Source organism: Rattus norvegicus, chromosome 5, assembly GCF_036323735.1.
Source record: "Rattus norvegicus strain BN/NHsdMcwi chromosome 5, GRCr8, whole genome shotgun sequence".
Taxonomy (NCBI): Eukaryota; Metazoa; Chordata; class Mammalia; order Rodentia; family Muridae; genus Rattus; species Rattus norvegicus.
The window spans coordinates 111382050-111405531 of NC_086023.1; positions in this window are offsets into that span (position 1 = coordinate 111382050).

The window sequence follows — 23482 nt, forward strand, 5'->3', positions numbered from 1 at the left end:
TGAGACCTGGCCACTGTTTCATTTCTTTTGGTGTTTTCCTTTCCGGATTAAGGTGGAGCAGCAAACCCTAACAACTGTCAATGGTATGTCTATAATTCACTGATGAGATTTCAGCTCATTTGGGATACTTCTCACTCCTAAATTTTGTATAGAATCTAGGTTTGGTAGCATGTGGACGTTTTGAATTCTAACTTACCTCTGAGTTCAGAGATCTTATATTTTGTAATATTTCCATACTCATTCACAAAAGGCATACAAACCTTCATCCCCTCTAATGCTTACTTATTATTAGATTTTTAGGGATGTAACATTTACACAATTCATAACTCCACTTGTAAAACATAAAGTGTTGATTCCCTATAAGCTTTTATCAACATGTATTATAAGATTTATTTCTAAATGTGGAATTGCTAGATTAAAAGCTCTTGTTAGGCTTTGGTACCTTTCACACACACACACACACACACACACACAAACACACACACACACGCGATTTACTTATTTGTTTTTATGTATTTGGACATTTTGCCCACATGTATGCATGTGTACCACACTAATGCTTTCTGCTTACAGAGGTCAGAAGAAGAAGTTGGATTCCTAGAACTGGAGTTAAGGATATTTGTAAGCTACTGTGCAGGTCCTGTGAACTGAGCCTGGGTCTTCTGCAATTGCTCCTAACCACTAAAACAAAACTGTGGTCTTCCCTTTGATTATAGTAAATCTCGTTTGCATGAAGCATTTCCTAGAGATGCTACAAGTAGTGTGGGTGGTTTAGAACCATGTTCTTACCCTAAGAGAACACAAATGCCAGACCAGGTTACTGTATCCTGCAAAACTCTCAATTAACATAGATGGAGAAACCAAGATATTCCATGACAAAACCAAATTTACACAATATCTTTCTACAGATCCAGCACTACAAAGGATAATAAATGGTAAAGCCCAACATAAGGAGGCAAGCTATACCCTAGAAGAAGCAAGAAACTAATCGTCTTGGCAACAAAACAAAGAGAAGAAAAGCACACAAACATAACCTCACATCCAAATATGAATATAACAGGAAGCAATAATCACTATTCCTTAATATCTCTCAACATCAATGGCCTCAACTCCCCAATAAAAAGACATAGATTAACAAACTGGATACGCAACGAGGACCCTGCATTCTGCTGCCTACAGGAAACACACCTCAGAGACAAAGACAGACACTACCTCAGAGTGAAAGGCTGGAAAACAACTTTCCAAGCAAATGGTCGGAAGAAGCAAGCTGGAGTAGCCATTCTAATATCAAATAAAATCAATTCTCAACTAAAAGTCATCAAAAAAGATAAGGAAGGACACTTCATATTCATCAAAGGAAAAATCCACCAAGATGAACTCTCAATCCTAAATATCTATGCCCCAAATACAAGGGCACCTACATACCTAAAAGAAACCTTACTAAAGCTCGAAACACACATTGCACCTCACACAATAATAGTAGGAGATTTCAACACCCCACTCTCATCATTGGACAGATCATGGAAACAGAAATTAAACAGAGACGTAGACAGACTAAGAGAAGTCATAAGCCAAATGGACTTAACAGATATTTATAGAACATTCTATCCTAAAGCAAAAGGATATACCTTCTTCTCAGCTCCTTATGGTACTTTCTCCAAAATTGACCATATATTTGGTCAAAAAACGGGCCTCAACAGGTACAGAAAGATAGAAATAATCCCATGCGTGCTATCAGACCACCACAGCCTAAAACTGGCCTTCAATAACAATAAGGGAAGAATGCCCACATACACGTGGAAATTGAACAATGCTCTACTCAATGATAACCTGGTCAAGGAAGAAATAAAGAAAGAAATTAAAAACTTTTTAGAATTTAATGAAAATGAAGGTACAACATACTCAAACTTATGGGACACAATGAAAGCTGTGCTAAGAGGAAAACTCATAGCGCTGAGTGCCTGCAGAAAGAAACAGGAAAGAGCATATGTCAGCAGCTTGACAGCACACCTAAAAGCTCTAGAACAAAAAGAAACAAATACACCCAGGAGGAGTAGAAGGCAGGAAATAATCAAACTCAGAGCTGAAATCAACCAAGTAGAAACAAAAAGGACCATAGAAAGAATCAACAGAACCAAAAGTTGGTTCTTTGAGAAAATCAACAAGATAGATAAACCCTTAGCCAGACTAACAAGAGGACACAGAGAGTGCGTCTAAATTAACAAAATCAGAGATGAAAAGGGACACATAACTACAGAATCAGAGGAAATTCAAAAAAATCATCAGATCTTACTATAAAAGCCTATATTCAACAAAACTTGAAAATCTTCAGGAAACAGACAATTTCCTAGACAGATACCAGGTACCGAAGTTAAATCAGGAACAGATAAACCAGTTAAACAACCCCATAACTCCTAAGGAAATAGAAGCAGTCATTAAAGGTCTCCCAACCAAAAAGAGCCCAGGTCCAGACGGGTTTAGTGCAGAATTCTATCAGACCTTCATAGAAGACCTCATACCAATATTATCCAAACTATTCCACAAAATTGAAACAGATGGATCACTACCAAATTCCTTCTATGAATCCACAATTACTCTTATACCTAAACCACACAAAGACACAACAAAGAAGAGAACTTCAGACCAATTTCCCTTATGAATATCGATGCAAAAATACTCAATAAAATTTGGCAAACCGAATCCAAGAGCACATCAAAACAATCATCCACCATCATCAAGTAGGCTTGATCCCAGGCATGCAGGGATGGTTTAATATACGGAAAACCATCAACGTGATCCATTATATAAACAAACAGAAAGAACAAAACCGCATGATCATTTCATTAGATGCTGAGAAAGCATTTGATAAAATTCAGCACCCCTTCATGATAAAAGTCCTGGAAAGAATAGGAATTCAAGGCCCATACCTAAACACAGTAAAAGCCATATACAGCACCAGTTGCTAACATTAAACTAAATGGAGAGAAACTTGAAGCAATCCCACTAAAATCAGGGACTAGACAAGGCTGCCCACTCTCTCCCTACTTATTCAATATAGTTCTTGAAGTTCTAGCCAGAGCAATCAGACAACAAAAGGAGGTCAAGGGGATACAGATCGGAAAAGAAGAAGTCAAAATATCACTATTTGCAGATGATATGATAGTATATTTAAGTGATCCCAAAAGTTCCACCAGAGAACTACTAAAGCTGATAAACAACTTCAGCAAAGTGGCTGGGTATAAAATTAACTCAAATAAATCAGTAGCCTTCCTCTACACAAAAGAGAAACTAGCTGAGAAAGCAATTAGGGAAACGACACCCTTCATAATAGACCCAAATAATATAAAGTACCTCGGTGTGACTTTAACCAAGCAAGTAAAAGATTTGTACAATAAGGACTTCAAGACACTGAAGAAAGAAATTGAAGAAGACCTCAGAAGATGGAAAGATCTCCCATGCTCATGGATTGGCAGGATTAATATACTAAAAATGGCCATTTTACCAAAAGCGATCTACAGATTCAATGCAATCCCCATCAAAATACCAATCCAATTCTTCAAAGAGTTAGACAGAACAATTTTCAAATTCATCTGGAATAACAAAAAACCCAGGATAGCTAAAACTATCCTCAACAATAAAAGGACTTCAGGGGGAATCACTATCCCTGAACTCAAGCAGTATTACAGAGCAATAGTGATAAAAACTACATGGTATTGGTACAGAGACAGACAGATAGCCCAATGGAATAGAATTGAAGACCCAGAAATGAACCCACACACCTACGGTCACTTGATTTTTGACAAAGGAGCCAAAACCATCCAATGGAAAAAAGATAGCATTTTCAGCAAATGGTGCTGGTTCAACTGGAGGGCAACATGTAGAAGAATGCAGATCGATCCATGCTTATCACCCTGTACAAAGCTTAAGTCCAAGTGGATCAAGGACCTCCACATCAAACCAGATACACTCAACCTAATAGAAGAAAAACTAGGGAAGCATCTGGAACACATGGGCACTGGAAAAAATTTTCTGAACAAAACACCAATGGCTTATGCTCTAAGATCAAGAATCGACAAATGGGATCTCATAAAACTGCAAAGCTTCTGTAAGGCAAAGGACACTGTGGTTAGGACAAAACGGCAACCAACGGATTGGGAAAAGATCTTTAGCAATCCTACAACAGATAGAGGCCTCATATCCAAAATATACAAAGAACTCAAGAAGTTAGAACGCAGGGAGACAAATAACCCTATTAAAAAATGGGGTTCAGAGCTAAACAAAGAATTCACAGCTGAGGAATGCCGAATGGCTGAGAAACACCTAAAGAAATGTTCATAAGGGAAATGCAAATCAAAATAACCCTGAGATTTCACCTCACGCCAGTGAGAATGGCTAAGATCAAAAACTCAGGTGACAGCAATTGCTGGCGAGGATGCGGAGAAAGAGGAACACTCCTCCATTGTTGGTGGGGTTGCAGACTGGTACAACCATTCTGGAAATCAGTCTGGAGGTTCCTCAGAAAATTGGACATTGAACTGCCTGAGGATCCAGCTATACCTCTCTTGGGCATATATCCAAAAGTTGTCCCAACATATAAAAAAGTCACGTGCTCCACTATGTTGATCACAGCCTTATTTATAATAGCCAGAAGCTGGAAAGAACCCAGATGCCCTTCAACAGAGGAATGGATATAGAAAATGTGGTACATCTACACAATAGAATATTACTCAGCTATCAAAAACAATGACTTTATGAAATTCGTAGGCAAATGGTTGGAACTGGAAAATATCATCCTGAGTGAGCTAACCCAATCACAGAAAGACATACATGGTATGCACTCATTGATAAGTGGCTATTAGCCAAAATGCTTGAATTACCCTAGATGCCTAGAACAAACGAAACTCAAGACGGATGATCAAAATGTGAATGCTTCACTCCTTCTTTAAAAGGGGAACAAGAATACCCTTGGCAGGGAAGAGAGAGGCAAAGATTAAAACGGAGACTGAAGGAACACCCATTCAGAGCCTGCCCCACATGTGGCCCATACATATACAGCCACCCATATAGACAAGATGGATGAAGCAAAGAAGTGCAGACCGACAGGAGCTGGATGTAGATCGCTCCTGAGATACATAGCCAGAATACAGCAAATACAGAGGCGAATGCCAGCAGCAAACCACTGAACTGAGACTAGGACCCCCGTTGAAGGAATCAGAGAAAGAACTGGAAGAGCTTGAAGGGGCTCGAGACTCCATATGTACAACAATGCCAAGCAACCAGAGCTTCCATGGACTAAGCCACTACCTAAAGACTATACATGGACTGACCCTGGACTCTGACCTCATAGGTAGCAATGAATATCCTAGTAAGAGCACCAGTGGAAGGGGAAGCCCTGGGTCCTGCTAAGACTGAACCCCCAGTGAACTAGACTGTTTGGGGGAGGGCGGCAATGGGGGGAGGGTGGGGAGGGGAACACCCATATGGAAGGGGAGGGGGGAGGGTGATGTTTGCCCGGAAACCGGGAAAGGGAATAACACTCGAAATGTATATAAGAAATACTCAAGTTAATAATAAAAAAAAAGAAAACAAAAGAACCATGTTCTTAGTCTAGACTCATCTATGTATTTTATATCCCAATTTTAGATATGTATATTGATCTATACTTGCTTTCTTAAAAATAAATTGAAGATACTAAGGGATGTTAAATTTATACTGAGATGGGAAAGTGGGTCTGGGAGGTGGTGCCTTGGAAGCCTTGCTCCTAATTCATGTGAGAGCAGACCAGATGTTCTTTCACCTTTGTGTGTGTGTGTGTGTATGTGTGTGTGTGTGTGTGTGTGTGTTTGTGTGTGTGACAATTACTGAACATAAAACATCTTTTAGGACTGAAGTTTATTCGCTTATTATTCCGTGTTCAGAATTACCTGACTTTTAGTATTATATTTCTGATTCTGATCCTAGGCTCACCGGCCTCTACATTCACTATAACTTAACTGTAGTTATTTAGACTAAAGACAAAGAAAAGGAGGAGGCTGAATGCCAAACAATGGGAGGAGGCCTGATGCTGCTTCCACTCATCTTCAGTTTGACTTTTTTGTTTCTTTTTCTTGTATTTTAATTTATATTCTTCTTCTTTTTAAAAATTGAATATTTTATTTTTTACATTTCAAATGATATCCCCTTTCCCAGTTTCCACTCCAGAAATCCCCTATCCCATGCCCTGTTACCCTGCTTCTATGAGGGTACTCCCCTACCCATCTACACACAGTACCTCCCTGCCCTGGCATTCCCCGACATTGGAGCATTGAGCCTTCCCAGGATCAAGGGCCTCTCCTCCCATTCATGTCCTACAAGGTCATCCTCTACTATATATGTGGCTGGAACCATTGGTCTCTCCATGTGTACTCTTTGGTTGGTGGTTTAGTCCCTGTGATGTCTGGTTGGTTGATATTGTTCTTCCTATGGGTTGCAAACCCCTTTAGCTCCTTCAGTCCTTCCCTGAACTCGTCTATTGTGAACCCCAGTGCTCAGTCCAGTGGTTGACCACAAGCATCCTATGTATCAGTAAGGCTCTAGTTATATCAGGCTCTTGTTACTAAGCACTTCTTGACATCTGCAATAGTGTCTGGGTTTGGTGTCTGTATATGCGATGGATAAGGGCAGTTTGTGGATGGCCTTTCCTTCAGTCTCTGCCCACACTTTGTCTCCATATTTCCTCCCTTAAGTATTTTGTTCCCCTTCCTAAGAAGGACTGATACATTCAAGTTTTGGGTTTCCTTCTTAAGCTTCATGTAGTCATGTATCTTGGGTACGCAAGCTTTTGGGGTAATATCCACTTATCAGTGAGTACATACCATGAGTATTCTTTTCTGACTAGGCTACCTCATTCAGAATATATTTCAATTCCATCCATATGTCTAAGAATTTCACGAAGTCATTGTTTTTAATAGCTGAGTAATACTTCATTGTGTAAATGGACCACATTTTCTGAATCCATTCCTCCGTTGAAGGGCATCTGGGTTCTTTCCAGCGCTGGCTATTACAAATAAGGCTGCTATGAACATAGTGGAGCATGTGTCTTTGTTGTATGTTGGAACACCATTTGGGTATATGTCTAAGAGTGGCATAACTGGGTCCTCAGGTAGTACTATGTCCAATTTTCTGAGGAACCACCGGAATGATTTCCAGAGTAGTTGTACCAGTCTGCAATCCCACCAACAATGGAGGAGTGTTCTTGTTCTCCACATCCTCATTGGCATCTGCTGTCACCTGAGTTTTTGATCTTAGTCATTCTGACTGGTGTGAGGTGGAATCTCGGGGTTGTTTTGATTTGCATTTCCTGATAACTAAGGATGTTGGACATTTCTTTAAGTGCTTCTCAACTATTCGATATTCCTCAGTTGAGAATTCTTTGTTTAGCTTTGTACCCCATTTTTAATTTGATTATCTGTAGTCTAACTTTTTGAGTCCTTTGTATATATTGGATGTTTATTAATCCTCTATTGGATGTAGGATTGGTAAAGATCTTTTCCCAATCTGTTGGTTTTCATTTTGTCCTATTGATAGTGTCCTTTGCCTTACAGAAGCTTCGCAATTTTATGAGGTCCCATTTGTTGATTGTTGATCTTGAGCATAAGCCACTGGTGTTGTGTTCATGAATTATCCCCCTGTGCCTATGTGTTCGAGGCTCTTCCCTGTTTTCTCTTCTATTAGTTTCAGTGTATCTGGTTTTATGTGGAGGTTCTTGATCCATTTGGACTTGAGTTCTGTACAAGAAGCTAAGAATGGATCAATTTGCATTCTTCTGCATGTTGACTGTCAGTTGAATCAACCCCATTTGTTGAAAGTGCTATCTTTTTTCCACTGGATGGTTTTCGCTCCTTTATCAAAGATCAAGTGACCATAGGTATGTGGGTTCATTTCTCTGCTCAATTCTATTCCATTGATCTACCTGCCTGTCTCTGTACCAATATCATGTAGTTTTTTTTTTAATCATTATTGCTCTGTAATACAGCTTGAGGTCAGTGATGATTCCCCCAAAAATTCTTTTATTTTTGGAGATAGTTTTTGCTATCTTGGGTTTTTCATTATTCCTAATGAATTTGCAAATTGCTCTTTCTAACTCTATGAAGAATTGAGTTGAGAATTTGATGGGGATTCCCTTGAATGTGTAATTGCTTTCAGCAAGATAGCCATTTTTACTGTATTAATCCTGCCAATCCATGAGCATGGGAACTTTTTCCATCTTCTGATATCCTATTCTATTTCTTTCTTCAGAGACTCGAAGTTCTTTTCATACAGATCTTTCACTTGCTTGACTAGAGTCACACCAAGATATTTTATATTGTTTGTGTCTATTGTGAAGGATGTCATTTCCCTAATTTCTTTCTCAGTCTATTTATCATTTGAGTAGAGCAAGGCTACTGATTTGTTTGAGTTAATGTTATATCCAGCCACTTTGCTAAAGTTGTTTTTTATCAGGTTTAGGAGTTCTCTGGTGGAGTTGGGGTCACTTAATTATACTATCATATCCTTTGCAAATAGAGACATTTTGACCACTTCCTTTTCATTTTGTATCTCTTTGACTTCCATTTGGTTAATTGCTCTGGCTAGACTTGGAGTACTCTGTTGAGTAGGTAGGGAAAAAGTGGGCAGCCTTGTCTAGTCCCTGATTTTAGTGAGATTATTTCAAGTTTCTCCCCATTTAGTTGGCTGTTTATTGGTTATACTGTGATTATAGCCCTTTAATTCCTGATTTTTCCAAGATTTTTATCATGAAGGGCTGTTGAAATGATCATGTGCTTTTTTTTTGAGTTTGTTTAAATAGTGGATTACGTTAATGGGTTTATATACATTATACCATACCTGAATTCCTGGAATGAAGCCTACTTAATCATGAGGGATGATCATTTTGATGGGTTCTTGGAATCAATTTGTGAGCATTTTATTGTGTATTTTTGCATCGATATCCATAAGTGAAATTGGTATGAAGTTCTTTTTTTGTTGGGTTTTTGTGTGGTTTAGGTATGAGCACAATTGTGGCTTCATAGGATGAATTGGGTATTGTTCCTTTTGTTTCTATTTTATGGACTAGTTTGAAGAGTCTTCTATGAAGGTCTGATAGACTTCTGCACTAAACACATATAGTCCTGGGCTTTTTTGTTGGGAGACTTTTAATGACTGCTTCTGTTTCTTTAGGGGGTCTGGGACTGTTTAGATGGTTTATCTGATCCTGATTAACTTTGGTAACTGTTATCTGTCTAGAAAATTGTCCATTTCATCCAGATTTTCCAGTTTTCTTGAATATAGGCTTTTGTATTAATACCTGACGATTTTTTGAATTTTCTCGGTTTCTCTTCTTATGTTTCCCTTTTCATTTTTGATTTTGTTAAATTGGATACTGTTTCTGTGCCCTCTGCTTAGTCTGGCTAGGTGTTTGTCTACCTTGTTGATTTTCTCAAAGAACCACCTTCTGGTTTTGTTGATACTTTGTAGTTTTTTTTCTTTTGTTTCTTTCTACTTAGTTGATTTCAGACCTGAGTTTATTTCCTGCTGTCTACTCTTCTTGGGTGAATTTGTTTCTTTTTGTTCTAGAGCTTTCAAAATGTTCTGTCAACTACTAGTATATGCTCTCTAGTTTCTTTTTGGAGGCACTCAGAGCTATGTTTTCCTCTTAGCACTGCTTTCACTATATTTTCTAATTTTGGATATATTGTGCCTTCATTTTCATTAAATTATAAAAAGTCTTATTTCTTTCTTTATTTCTTCCTTGACCAAGCTATCATTGAATAGAGCACTGTTCAGCTTTTATGGGTATGTGAGCTTTCTAGATTGTGTGTGTGTGTGTGTGTGTGTGTGTGTGTGTGTGTGTGTGTGTGTTGTTATTAAAGACCAGTCTTAGTCCACAGTGATCTGATAGGACTCAGGGGATTATTTCAATCTTATTCTATCTGTTGAGGCCTGTTTTGTGATCAATTATATGTTCAATTTTGGAGAAGGTACCATGAGGTGCTGAGAAGAAGTTCTATTCTTTTGTTTTAGGATGAAATGTTCTATAGATATCTGTTAAATCCATGTGGTTCATAACTTCTTAGTTTCACTGTGTCTCTGTTTAGTTTCTGTTTCCATGATCTGTCCGTTGATAAAAGTGGAGTGTTGAAGTCTCCCACTATTATTATGTGAGGTACAATGTGTGATTTGAGCTTTAGTAAAGTTTATTTTATGAATGCGTGTGCCCTTGCATTTGGAGCATAGATGTTTAGAATTGGGAGTTTATCTTCTTACATTTTTTTTGATGAGTATGAAGTGTCCTCCTTATCCTTTTTGATAAATTTTGGTTGAAATTCTATTTTATTTGGTATTAGAATGGCTTCTCAAGCTGGTTTCTTTAGACCATTTGCTTGGAAATTTTTCTTCTAGCCTTTTATTCTGAGGTAGTGTCTGTCTTTGTCACTGAGGTGTGTTTCCTGCATGTAGCAAAATGCTGGGTCCTGTTTACCTATCCATTCTGTTAGTCTGTGTTTTTTTTTTTTTTGTTTGTTTTAAATTGGGAAATTGATTTCTTTGATGCTAAGATATATTAAGGAAAAGTTATTGTTGCTTCCTATTATTTTTGTTGTTAGAGGTGAAATTATGTTTGTGTGGATATCTTCTTTTGGGTGTGTTGAAAGATTATTCTTTTGCTTTTTCTAGGGTGTAGTTTCCCTCCTTGTGTTGAAGTTTTCCATCTATTATTTTTTGTAGGGCTGGATTTGTGGAAAGATATTGTGTAAATACTTTGGTCATGGAATATTTTGGTTTCTCCATCTATGTTAATTGAGAGTTTTTCTGGGTATAGTAGCCTGGGCTGGCATTTTTCTTCTCTTAAGGTCTGCATGACATCTGCCCAGGATCTTCTGGCTTTTAGAGTCTCTGGTAAGAAGTCTGGTATAATTCTGATGGGCCTTTATATGTTACTTGACCCTTTTCCCTTACTGTTTTTAATATTGTTTTGTGCATTTGATGTTTTGATTATTATGTGACATGAGGAACTTCTTTTCCTGTCCAGTATATTTGGAGTTCTGTGTTCTTCTTTAAAGTTCATGGGCATCTATTTCTTTAGGTTATGGTTTCTTCTATAATTTTCTTGAAGATATTTCCTGGCCCTTTAAGTTGGGCATCTTTGCTCTCTTCTATATCTATTATCCTTAGGTTTGGTCTCTTTTTTGTCCTGGATATTTTGGGCGAGGAGCTTTTTGCATTTTGCATTTTCTTTGATGGTTGTGTCATTGTTTTCTATGGTATCTTCTATCCCTGAGATTCTCTCTTCAGTCTCTTGTATTCTGTTGGTGATGCTTGCATCTATGACTCCTGATCTTTCGCCTAGATTTTCTATCTCCAGAGTTGTCTCCCTTTGTGATTTCTTTATTGTTTCCATTTCCATTTTTAGATCCTCGATGTTTTTTTTTTCAATTTCTTTACCTGTTTGGTTGTGTTTTCCTGCAATTCTTTTTCTCTCCTTTTTTTTTTTTAACCTCCATCTTTATTAACTTGGGTATTTCTTATTATCCGTTTCCGGGCCAACATCCCCCTAATCCCTCCCCCTCCCCTTCTCTATGGGTGTTCCCCTTTCCATCCTCCCTCCCCATTACCACCCTCCCCCCCAACAATCACTTTCACTGGGAGTTCAGTCTTGGCAGGACCAAGGGCTTCCCCTTCCACTGGTGCTCTTACTAGGATATTCATTGCTACCTATGAGGTTGGAGTCCAGGGTCAGTCCATGTATAGTCTTTGGGTAGTGGCTTAGTCCCTGGAAGCTCTGGTTGGTTTGCATTGTTGTTCATATGGGGTCTCGAGCCCCTTCAAGCTCTTCCAGTCCTTCCTCTGATTCCTTCAATGGGGGTCCCGTTCTCAGTTCAGTGTTTTGCTGCTGGCATTTGCCTATGTATTTAACGACGTTATTTATGTCCTTAAAGTCCTGTATCATCATCCTGAGATGTGATTTTAAATCTGAGTTTTGCTTTACTGGTGTGTTGGAGTGTCTAGGATTTGCTGTGGTGGGATAACTGTGTTCTAAGTTTGCCAAGTAGTTTTGGTTTCTGTTGCTTATGTTCTTGCATTTGCCTCTCACCACCTGATTATCTCTGATGTTAGTTGGCCTTGCTGTCTCTGACTGTAACCTCTCCCTCCTCTCAGCCTGTGGGCATGTGAACTTAAGAGTGATGATGCTTTTGGGAGATCAATTCTCTCTGGACAGAATTTTGATCTGGAGAACTGTGCCACAGGGTTAACTCTAGGGAGCACATAGAGACTAGAAGGGGCTTCTCCCCACTTGCTTTGTGTTTCCTGTGGTCTCTTGGCATGTTCCTCTGTGGCCAGTTATTAGAAAAAAAGTGTTCATCTCGCCTCTGAACTTAGGAGTGATAGTACTCCTAGGAGACCTACTCTCTCAGGGCAGATTTGGGCCTGAAAACCTGTGCCACAGCTTGACTTCTTCTTAAACTAACAATGCTTTTGTTTCAATTACAGATTTTTCTTAGAGAATTGTTAAAAAATATTTGACTACTCACTATTTATTATTCTGAATTTAAATACTGAAGATCATTTCTTGTATGTCATCTTTTATTTTAAATTAACAATGCTTCAGTTTCGATTACAAATTTATTCCAAGAGAATTGTTAAAAATATTGGACTGCTCACTATTTATTATTCTAAATTTAAATAGTGAAGGCCATTTCTTATACATCATCTTTTATTTGGCCTTGGAGAGTATATCTCCAGCCAGTGTACTGGACATATTTTATTTTTATCCCATCAATTTTCAAACCTACCATGCTCTTTTATACTCAGTATTAAATGCTAGTGTCATAAGCACCCTGTCTTAACACTACCTCTACCTTAAAAATGTATTTTACACTTTCGTGAGGAACTCTAATTAATTCAGGCACTAGAAGGCAACTCTTAGTTTAAATCTGTTAATCAGACTTTCTCAGAATAGCCACTGAGTCAAATTGACTCACTCTCCCGTGTGTCTGATTATTTCTCTCAGAAATTTTGAAATTCATTCAATTTGCATTTATGTTAAGAATTTCTGCACTTCTATGAGTTCTACTCTTCCTACTCCTGATATGCAACTGTTCTTCTCCAGAAAGTATGTACTTATTAACTGGAAATAAAATGGTCTCTTTCGTCATGGCAGTCAAAGGTCTTGTATTTTATCTGTGATGAGAAAACAATGAAAGTTTACCAAACTAGTTTCTAGTAAGGCTAAGTTTGTAATAATTTTTCCAGCTCTAAGCTGAAGTTGGAATATAGTAACTGGGAAAAATAAATTTATTGAGAAATAAACATAATTCACTTTTAGAATATAAACACATTTGAATAGAGGCATAGACTCCCCAGCCCTAATTGTGAAAGAATTTTACTATAAATTCTTTCTATCTTATATGGATATATCTGAAGCAATAGAATGTATTTGACACCATTTTACCCTATTTTATAATGTAAAAATGAGTTCCATTGATATACAATGCATCGTTATACTACATCTTCTTCACTAGCAAAAACACTCAGGAACTTACATGAGTAGATGGAATGGTACATCTCTAAAGTCCCCTTTAGATCAACTCCTAGATAGTCCCAGTTTATTGGCAATGTCAGTGTTTGATTGTTCTCAAATGCATCCTTTCAGAAAATAACTTTTCATCAAATTGTCATTGTAACCAGAGTCATTTGTTCCTATTTCATTTCTGTTGCTGTGATAAAATGCTCCAACAAAAATGACTTAGGAGCAAAAAGAGTCTATTTCTGCTTCTAATCCTAGTTTATAGTTAATCATGGTGGAGAAGTCACAGTGGTAGGAGCTTGAAGTAGCCAGTGATATTGTATCCAAAATCAAGAGCAGAAGTACATGAAGGCACAGATGCTCAGTATGTACCCAGCTTTCTGAACTCTTATACAGTCATGAGTTCAGAACCAGAGAATGGTTATATTCACTTTCAGGGTGAGTCTTCCCTAACTATTATGTCCATAACTATCTCCCAAAGACAGTCCAACCTGATCTAGACATTTGCTCATTGATGCTTTCTTTCCAGGTGATTCTAAGTTGTAGGTCCTAGAGTCATATGATATGGAGAAATCAAGATGCTCTCAGCCTACTTCATTCCTACTGGCTAGCTTACATAATGATGTAAGTTTTAATTCACACTACTGGGGGAGAAAAATAACAATTTTATCTAACTCTGAGCTCTCTAAACTACAATGATGACTGGCTGGCCTGCAAAGATATGGCAACTGGTACAGTAGTAATATGAATGTGATGACAGTAACCTGACACATTCTGATTCGATTTAAGATCCCCCACACCCCTAAAATAAATATCATGCATGACATTATTAACACAGCCAAAGAAATCTCAGCTCTATAGGTCATGGTTATAAGGGAGAACCTGATACTATAATTCTGTTAAATGGACATAGTATTATCTTCTCCATTATTTTTACACCACTAGATTAGCGTGTCTTTCAAAATCCCCCTTAACAGAGATGCTTCTTTCTGAGGCAGATGGCTATTAATTCAGAGGCCCACAGTCAGTCAACATGCAAAGAATAAGACACTCAGGAGTGGATGGTCTTAATGGGGTATTTATATCATATCTCCTTCTGCCAATGCTCAGCACTAATCATGGAAGAGAGGACAGGAAGAGAATAAGACCTGGAGGTAGCAGATGAATGGAGCAACACAGTGTTTTCTCAATAAGAAAGGACTATTGCACATATGAACTTGTAGTGGCTATGACTGCATGTGTGAGATCTGTACAAGATCAAGCCAGATCCAATGGGATAGAAAAGAGTGTTATGAAGTCTCATCCTTAACTATGAACATACTGATTATTAATGGCTGCTAGGGGAGGAAGAGACAGTTTTCCTTAGGGATGTGGCCCTTGAGAGTTTACCCTTGTTTTATTAGATAGCTCTACACCCAGACATTCACTGACAGCCCTAAGTGAACATAGTACTGTTATTATTTATTTTCTTAAGAGCACAGGAACTTGAAAGAAAACAGTGGTTGGGGTGGGGGAGGATAGGTAGGGAACTGGAGTATAGGGAATGGGGAACAGGGAGTGAATTTGATACTTTGCTGTTTAAAAACATTAAACTCTAAAATTAAAAATAAATCTCTAAAAGAATAAAAGCAACAAGTCATCACCTGTCTTTGAGGACAGTGGCATCTGTGATCTACTCTATTGGAAGCATAAATAACTGTTCCTCATGTCTTCATTTGAGAAAAGTCTGGCAGTCAGCCTGGTCCAGGGTGGACTGACTGTAGGACTGTCAGAGGATGGGACGTCACTGCTGGTCAGTTTTTCCTGCCCATCCACTCACTGAATTTCATCTTGGGCTTTATACCATGGGAGGCAATGCTTATGTTTGACCTGTAATCTTCACTTCTCTCCCCAACAGTACACTGTTTTACTCTGAACGAGAGGGAGGTTTGGGTACTATGTGAACAAACCATACTACTTGAGACATTTTTCTAAGAGCTGATTTGTTCAGTCATTCATACCTCAAAACAGGTCATGCTGATCATGATGACGCACGTGTTTAATTCTAGCACGGAGGCTGCAGAGGTAGGCAGAGCTCTGTAAGCTAAAAGCCAACCTGACCTACCCGCTAGTCACAGGCCAGCTATGGCTACACAGTAAGTCTATGTCAGGAACACAACAAAACAACAGCAAAAGCCACTATAAGGTGAAAATTGCTATTCTTATCTGTTTTTAAGTGAATATTTTTCCCGTAAGAGAATCATATCAATTTTACAAAGCATATAGATGTGAGAGGGTAAATATAGGATTTAAAAAATATCCCTGCTACAGAGCAGATGCTATGCTTTAATTATTCTGTTACTCTATCTCTGACTTCTTTAAAACATAGATTATATACCTGAAAAGGATAGTTTGCAGAGAGAACAGTTTAGCTTTTGTTGCTTTTCAGACAAATGAAATACTTAGAAATATTAGATTTTGCTGCATATTTACGTTCTGAAGAGCTTTCTCTTGTAAAGCCTACCACTCATTTTGGAGTTCTGTACATTCAACTCCACACCTCCATAGTAGACACGACTTAAGTGTTAGCTTTGGAGCAAATGAAAGTTTGCGATAATTATATGGAAATGAATCTATGCAGATTCACTAGCGGGGTGATTTTTTTTGGAATCAACAAAATCACAGTGAAATTATATGTCATGAGTTTGTTAAATGTTTATACTTACTTATTGTAGGTATTGACTGGAATTCTATCTATCTCTTATGCATAGAAGATGAAAAGCCAGATTCTTTGAGAAGAAATTAATTGTTAGCTTTTTAATTAATGTAGCTTAAATATTTTCTTCACTAGGTACAAATAAATAGTTTTACGTCAGAGAGTTTTTAAAGTGGACAATATATATTACTTTTCTTCTTTGATATATAGGAAACAACTTTGACATTTATTTATATGTCTGTATACTACCACTGTTTTCCTAATCCTTATTTCATAATTTCCACATGATTTTGATTGTGGAGTTATTCATTTCATTTTCCAGACATATAAACTGGACAGAGGCTAAGATGAGCTACGATTTTTCTGACCAGGTTTTTTCCTCATTCACACGAACATGCAATGATTCCCTTGTCTTAGACAGTCTTCTCTTATTGCCACATTTCAGAAATATATCCTGAAACAGAAATATGTTTGATAAATTTATTTTCAAATTATGTAAACACTGCACTTGTATCCTCTGCGATCTGAATATTTTTACCCATGCAAGGTTGTCAATGCTATTACAGATCCCCAGAATCTTTCTCCTTGGTGCATCTACTGGTATGGCCACAGAGAAGAAGTTTCAGCTTCAGTGCCTGGAATCCCTCTTGGTTGTATTAGGTGTTGGAGAAAAACCTCTGATTCCATAATGTTGAAAGTTGCTCTTTTCTTTTTGTTATCTATTGATTTTTTGAATGCAATTGATTATTAAAGACTCACTCTTGCTCCTCACTGCTTCTTTATCTATATCATATTCTTTAGCGGCACTCACAGTTTTATCATTGCAATGAGAGGCAGTATAGCCCAGTAGTTAAAGTATACAGAGAACTGAATTTGAGTCCTGGTTCCTATGTTCAATTCTGTGAGTTTAAGAAACTATTCAGCTCTTTGTGTCAAGTGAGTTTGACCCAGCTATCTCAGAGGATTACGAAGACTGAATGAGATAAATTATGTAATATGCTTAATCATGGCACGTCTAGGTTTTTATTTTAATGCAATTTCAACTCTTCTTATACTGCCACGAAGAGTGACCATTTGGCAGCTTTCTACCTCCAGGCAAGAGATGGAGAAGATTATTTGGAAGCAGAACAGATGGAAAGTAGCAGGTGTGTCAAAGAAGTGGTCTAAAGTGTGGATTTACTAGCGGGAGCTTTAGGGTGGAAATTAGGGTAGGGCGAAGGAGGAAGGTTGTATAAAGTAATCAAAGTCTGAACAGCATGAAACAAAATAGATGGTGTTGCTTACTAAGATGGGAACACTGCAAGATTCTGGCATAGATTATAAATTATGCAGGGGGCAATTGGAATAATAAAAAATTTTCCATACATTTATCTAGATCTGTGGTTCTCAATCTATGGGCTGTGACCTCTTTGGGAGTCACATATCAGACATTTACATTATGATTCATAACAGTAGCAAAATCACAGTTATGAAGTAGTCATGAAATTATTTTATGGTTTGGGGTCACCACAACATGAACAACTCTATTAAACGGTCACAGCATTAGAACTACTGAGAACCACTGATCTCAATGAATTAAGGAGGCAGGTAAATAAGTAGATGGTAGCATCAAGTAAAGAAGTAGAGAAATAAATCCTGAGCAATATTTTGAGATATGCACACTCCCACAACCACCACCACCACCACCACCACCACCATTACCAGTAGCACTCACCAACTGAAAACACACGTAGTCAAAGGTGAGGTAGATAAGTATATGTGTGTGGAGCATAAGTATAAAGACTAAAGCTACAATTTATAATTATGTTAATAATAATGGACAGGAGGCAAAAGGATGACACATGGTGGACAATACCTTGGGGAACTGTGAGAGAGGCTCCGGGGAAAAAAAGGCAGAGGTTCTTTTACTTAAAGTACATTTTATTCCTCAGATTGTTTTTGGACATGATTTTGTGCCTTCTGTGACAAACATTTGCATTTAATTTATAGGATCCATTTCTTGTCGGCTATCAGATGGTACATGCCTATAAAACTCAGTCTGGTAAAAGGGTATGCTGAGTGTTGCCCTTAGTATACTCCGAATCTGGATATGGCCTCTGCCTTGCTTTTGTGCTCTCCCAGATGTAATCTATAGTATGTGCAAACTAATTGCATTTAAAATGATCTGTCCTGAGAAACTTCTGGGGAAGGGTTATGTTAATATTTAGTAGGTGTTTATTGGCATTTATTTATATATTTTTCTGATCATGTTTATCTAAATTCAAACAAGCCTGTATCATTGCTTTCTTTATTTTATTCATGTATAAAAGAGCACTGATACTGAAGTAAAGTTGTCTACAGCATTAGACTATAATCTGTCCCATTCTTTAAGGTTCTCAAATCCCAGACCTCATAGACAGATCTGCAAAGATAGACAAAGTGGCAGACAAGTACCACAAAGAATTTGAGTACAATATTGGATGTTCTAATAGTAAAACAAAATAAATGTTAAAAATAATTAAAGATATACTAGAAGACAATTCTTCTGGCAAAAAAAAACCACAAAACAATCTTAAGGAAAAGGAAGAAGCTAAATCATTAGTGTTACTGATGATATGGTATTATACATTGAAAAACATAACTCCTGGTGCTGATGAACGGATTCAGTATAGTAGCATGATACAAAGTCAATATATAAAATCTAATAGCTCCTTTATAGGCCAATAAAGAATTTTCTAAAAAAACAAATTGTGAGATCAATCTCATTTGCTCTAGCCACATAGAAAAATACATATAAATAAGGTGGTAAAAGTTTCCCTAAGTGGAAAGTGTGAAACAATGAAGGAAGGAATTGATAACACTTTAGAATGGAGAAATTTCCCATGTTCATGGTTTGGAAGAATTAAAACTGTTAAATGTCTAGACTATCAAAAGGGGTCTGCAGATATAATGCAATCCTCATTGAAATGATACATTTGACTGACATACAAAAAAAGATCCTAAAACTTATATTGTAGTAAAAACAAGGAACAACGTTAAACTGCTAAAGCAATCTAGACAAGGGATACAAAGTCAACACTTTATCTCTTACAAGGCCTGTTTCAATTCATATCCCAAAGCTAGCACGGAAGCAGACTAAAACCAGACCTACAGAGCAGTCAACAGAGGAGTGAGCTCACCATTAAACCTGCACATCTAAAGCCATCTGATTTGACGAAAGTACCAAAACCATGGTTTGGAGGAAAGCTGCCTCCTTAGCAAGTGATTCTGAGAAAATCGGATACCCATGTGCAGACAGGTAAGCATGGCGACGTCTCTGTGCAAAAAGTGATTCAAAATGTGTCAAGCACCTTAATGTAAGAACTGAACCTCTGAATCTATTAGGAGCACTTCAAACTATATGCAATAATATTTCTGAACCACAGGAAACAAATGGATAGGTTAACAAATGGGAATCCACAACACTATACATTTGTACACACCAAAAGAAACAACAGAGGAAGGTGACAGCCTGCAGAATGGCAAAAACTGATTTAGCAGCTATCTGAAAGAGTATCACTATATAAAAATGAAATATACCTGGAACCATGATATGGCTCAGCATGTAAAGCTGTTTGCTACCAAGCCTGAGAACCTGTGTCAAATCCCTGGAATGTACATGGTGGAACGAGAGAACTGACTTCACAAGTTTTCCTCTGACTGCAATATATATGCACCACCACATGTTTACAAACACACGTGTAAACACACACACCCACACATACATACACGTAATAATTTTTTAAAAGGAAAAGGAAGTTAGAATAAATAGTAAATAATAATAAATAAAAATTAAATCTGAAATACACAATAAAGCAATCGAAGTAAGAAGTGAGCAAATGAATGGAATAGACTCCTAAGCATAAAGTTCAGTAAATAAATGAGAACCATGTTAGTAATTATTGTTAAAATGCAAATCAAAGCTTTAATCATATATTATTCTACCCAAGTCACAATGCCTGTTTTCAAAAATTAAACTAAACCAAATTGATGGCAAGAATGTAGTGAGAAAAGAACACATATGTATCATTGATGAGATTATAAAATTACTACAGCCCCTATGAAAAACAGTGTGGAGGGTCCTCAAAAATCTAGGAAAATAAAACTGCACACATATCCCTCTTGAGTGTAGAGCCAAAGGAAGTGAAGTCAGTGTACAAAAGAAATTACTTGCATACGCATGTGTACTTTCGCGCCATTCACATAGCTAAAATATAGAACCATCCTAGATGTCCGTGATCCACAAGTGACTAAAGCAAGAACATGCACACATATACTCTCACACACACACATTCATGCACACATACATACACACACATCATGAAGTGTTATTCAGCTGTAATGAATAACCAAATCTTATCTTTGATAATCAACAATCAAACTTAAAGGAAAATACATTGAATTGTAGGATATCAAGCAAAGAAGCCAGACTCAGTAAGGCAAATCTTACATGTTCTCTCTTAGGTGTGGAAACTTGAACACAGAATGGAACTAGAAGAGAGATGTCTAGGAAGTGGGAAGAACTGGGAAGAAAAGGCAAATAGGGTTGAATGGGCATGTGTAGAGAATGATATGTCCCATCGTTTGTCTGATAAATCTCTGTTATTAAGTTAAAAAGTTGAAATATTTATATTATTGTTTCATTCAAATTATTCATCCTGTGGTTGGTTTTTAAAATCAGGCATCATTTTTGCTTTGAGAAGAGTCATATGTAGAGGCTGAAAAAGTGACAGGAATTTATATTCTATGGCTTAACATGCTTACCATATTCTGGGGAAATTTTAAGTGACATTCTCCATAGAAGTCACTGAGCATCAAAACAGAGAATCTGTGAATGTCTAGACAAGATCTGAACATCATTCTCAGAGATAAAACTTACGTTGGCCTCTGCCTGCCTTTTCAAGATTGATTCTCATTGGAAAGACAGAGAGGCAGGAGGAAGAAGACAAGGCTTAATAATTTTGACACTTTCCTTCAAATATCAAGAGAATTGACATGCTCATGCTGTAAACAGGCAAAAGTACTGTAGAAATGCAAAAGATATAAAAACAGGACAATGGTCTCTAAGGAAAGTACAATGCAAATTTAAAAATAAAAAAAAAGAAGATTTCGATCCTCAGCTCCACACTGAGTACACTTAAATCAGAAAGAGCATTAAATGCCCAGCTGAAATTTGTCAACAAAACTGAAAAAAAATGATCATAGGACTTGTAATGAACCACTTAATGTTAAAAATTATGTGAGAAGAGATAAGCGTTAGGATTTCTATTTAATTAACTCATTTTTCTTAGCGAATGAGAAAAAGAAATCAAAAGGGAAGGAAAGGACATGGCTGCTCCTAGGTATGGTGGAGGAGAAAGTTTATTGTAGATGCAGTGGGAGGGTGGGGGAGGGGGGATGGATGAGAGGAATCGGCTGCAGCAGCCAGGGTACAAATTGGGCAGGTAACCAAAATGGCCAGATTATATAGGGAAGAGCCACTGGAGAAAAGCAGCCCGACCTCTGATCTGGAGAGTTCAAGTAGAGAGCAGGGTCTCAGAGTCATACTCTGTAACAGGTAGGAACTGAGGGATGCTGGCAGAACCTGTTGGCCAGGTCTGCTTTGACATGTTAAGTATGTATCTCAGCCATTTGTCCTGGGTTTGAAATTTAACACTTAGGAGGAGCTCAGACTGACAGTCAAGATTGATATCACGTGACATTTGACATACTATGTACCCAAGTATCCTTGGTAAAATTCAGGTCTTCCTGCCTCAGTTTCCCAGGCACTGGGAGGATAAACACCAGGTAAAATATGTTCAACAGGAGAGCAGTTTTCCTTTTTTATTTTGAGATGATCTATTTCTTGATGTTATAAAATAAGTATTTTTTTTAAAATTGTTAAAACAATTTCCAGGTGCCCTTATTATATGTTGGTGAATGGGAATGTATGGGGACCACATTGTTTTCTTTTTTCAATTTTGCTTTATTTTCATATGCTGAAATACAAATAGTTTAAGCAATGGCCCTCTGTGCCCACTTCTGTCTGCCTTTCACATGGCCCAGGTCTGGGTGAAAAGCTCCTGATGTGGTGCACTTTCTGGAGGCTGAGAGATAGTGCCCATGCGACCAACTTCTTGTTTGTCAAGGTAAGTAATGAAAATGTGAGAAAAGCAGGACAACGAAAGAAAAGACTGTTGTGGAGTAAGTCTGGAAATGCATCCGAGGTCAGTAGCTGGGCCTAGGACCAGCCTTGGGGAAAGCTTTTGTCTTCCTCCTCCTTTTACAAATCAAAGTCCACACACTCTAAATTACAGACAACACCTTATTTACATACAAGTGTTTTAGAGGAACTTTCTGGTTCCAATGCATTGACTTGCTAATTATTTCTATTTCAAGCCCCTAAATAATTTGTAAGATATTTTTATAAATAGTTTAGCTGTCTTTGAAGCAATGTCATGTCCTTTTGTAGGGGACTGAATAGATGTGTGAATCAATCAGGTAATATACACAAGCATGTGCATATGTGTAAGTTCACATAAAAAGAAGGCCGGTCTTATAAAATAGGATCATTTTTCTGGTTTCACTTTCCCTATCATGATTAAATGCAGTAGATGCTTTTAAAAAATCACTTTTTTTCTTATATATTGCCGATAGCACTATAGTTTTCCAGATCTCTCTTCAGGTCAAATTCTAAGGCTTAAACTGCTCTTCCAAGGGTCATTTTCTGTGTCGTCCAGGTGTTGCTGTGTCATTCATAATAAAGACGGAGCTAGCAATCTAGGTTTTGTAAACAAACCAGCAGCAGGTAAAGGGGACTTTTGACATTATAAGTCTTTGGTGTGCGTGTGTGCATGCGTGCGTGCATGTGTGTGTGTATTTGTGTGTATGTGTGTAGGTGCATGATTGTGCTGGTGTACCTGCAGATATACGTGCATTCGTGTTAGAGCCCAATGTCTGGTGATGCTCTTCAGGTACTGCCCACCCTGGGTTTTGAGACAGGGTTGTTCAGTGACCTGGAATTTATCATGTAGGCTAGACAGTTTGACCAGTGAGCCTGGGTGCCTGCCTGACTTGCCCCCTCAGCACTGAGATTACAAACATAAACCAGCAGACCTATTTATTTATTTATTTGTTTATTTAATTTTATTTTTGTGGTTTTTTTGAGTCCAAAATCAGCTACTTGTGCATCTGAGCAGTCCAACTGAGCCTTGAAAATACAGTTCCCTATCTACTTTTACTGAGTT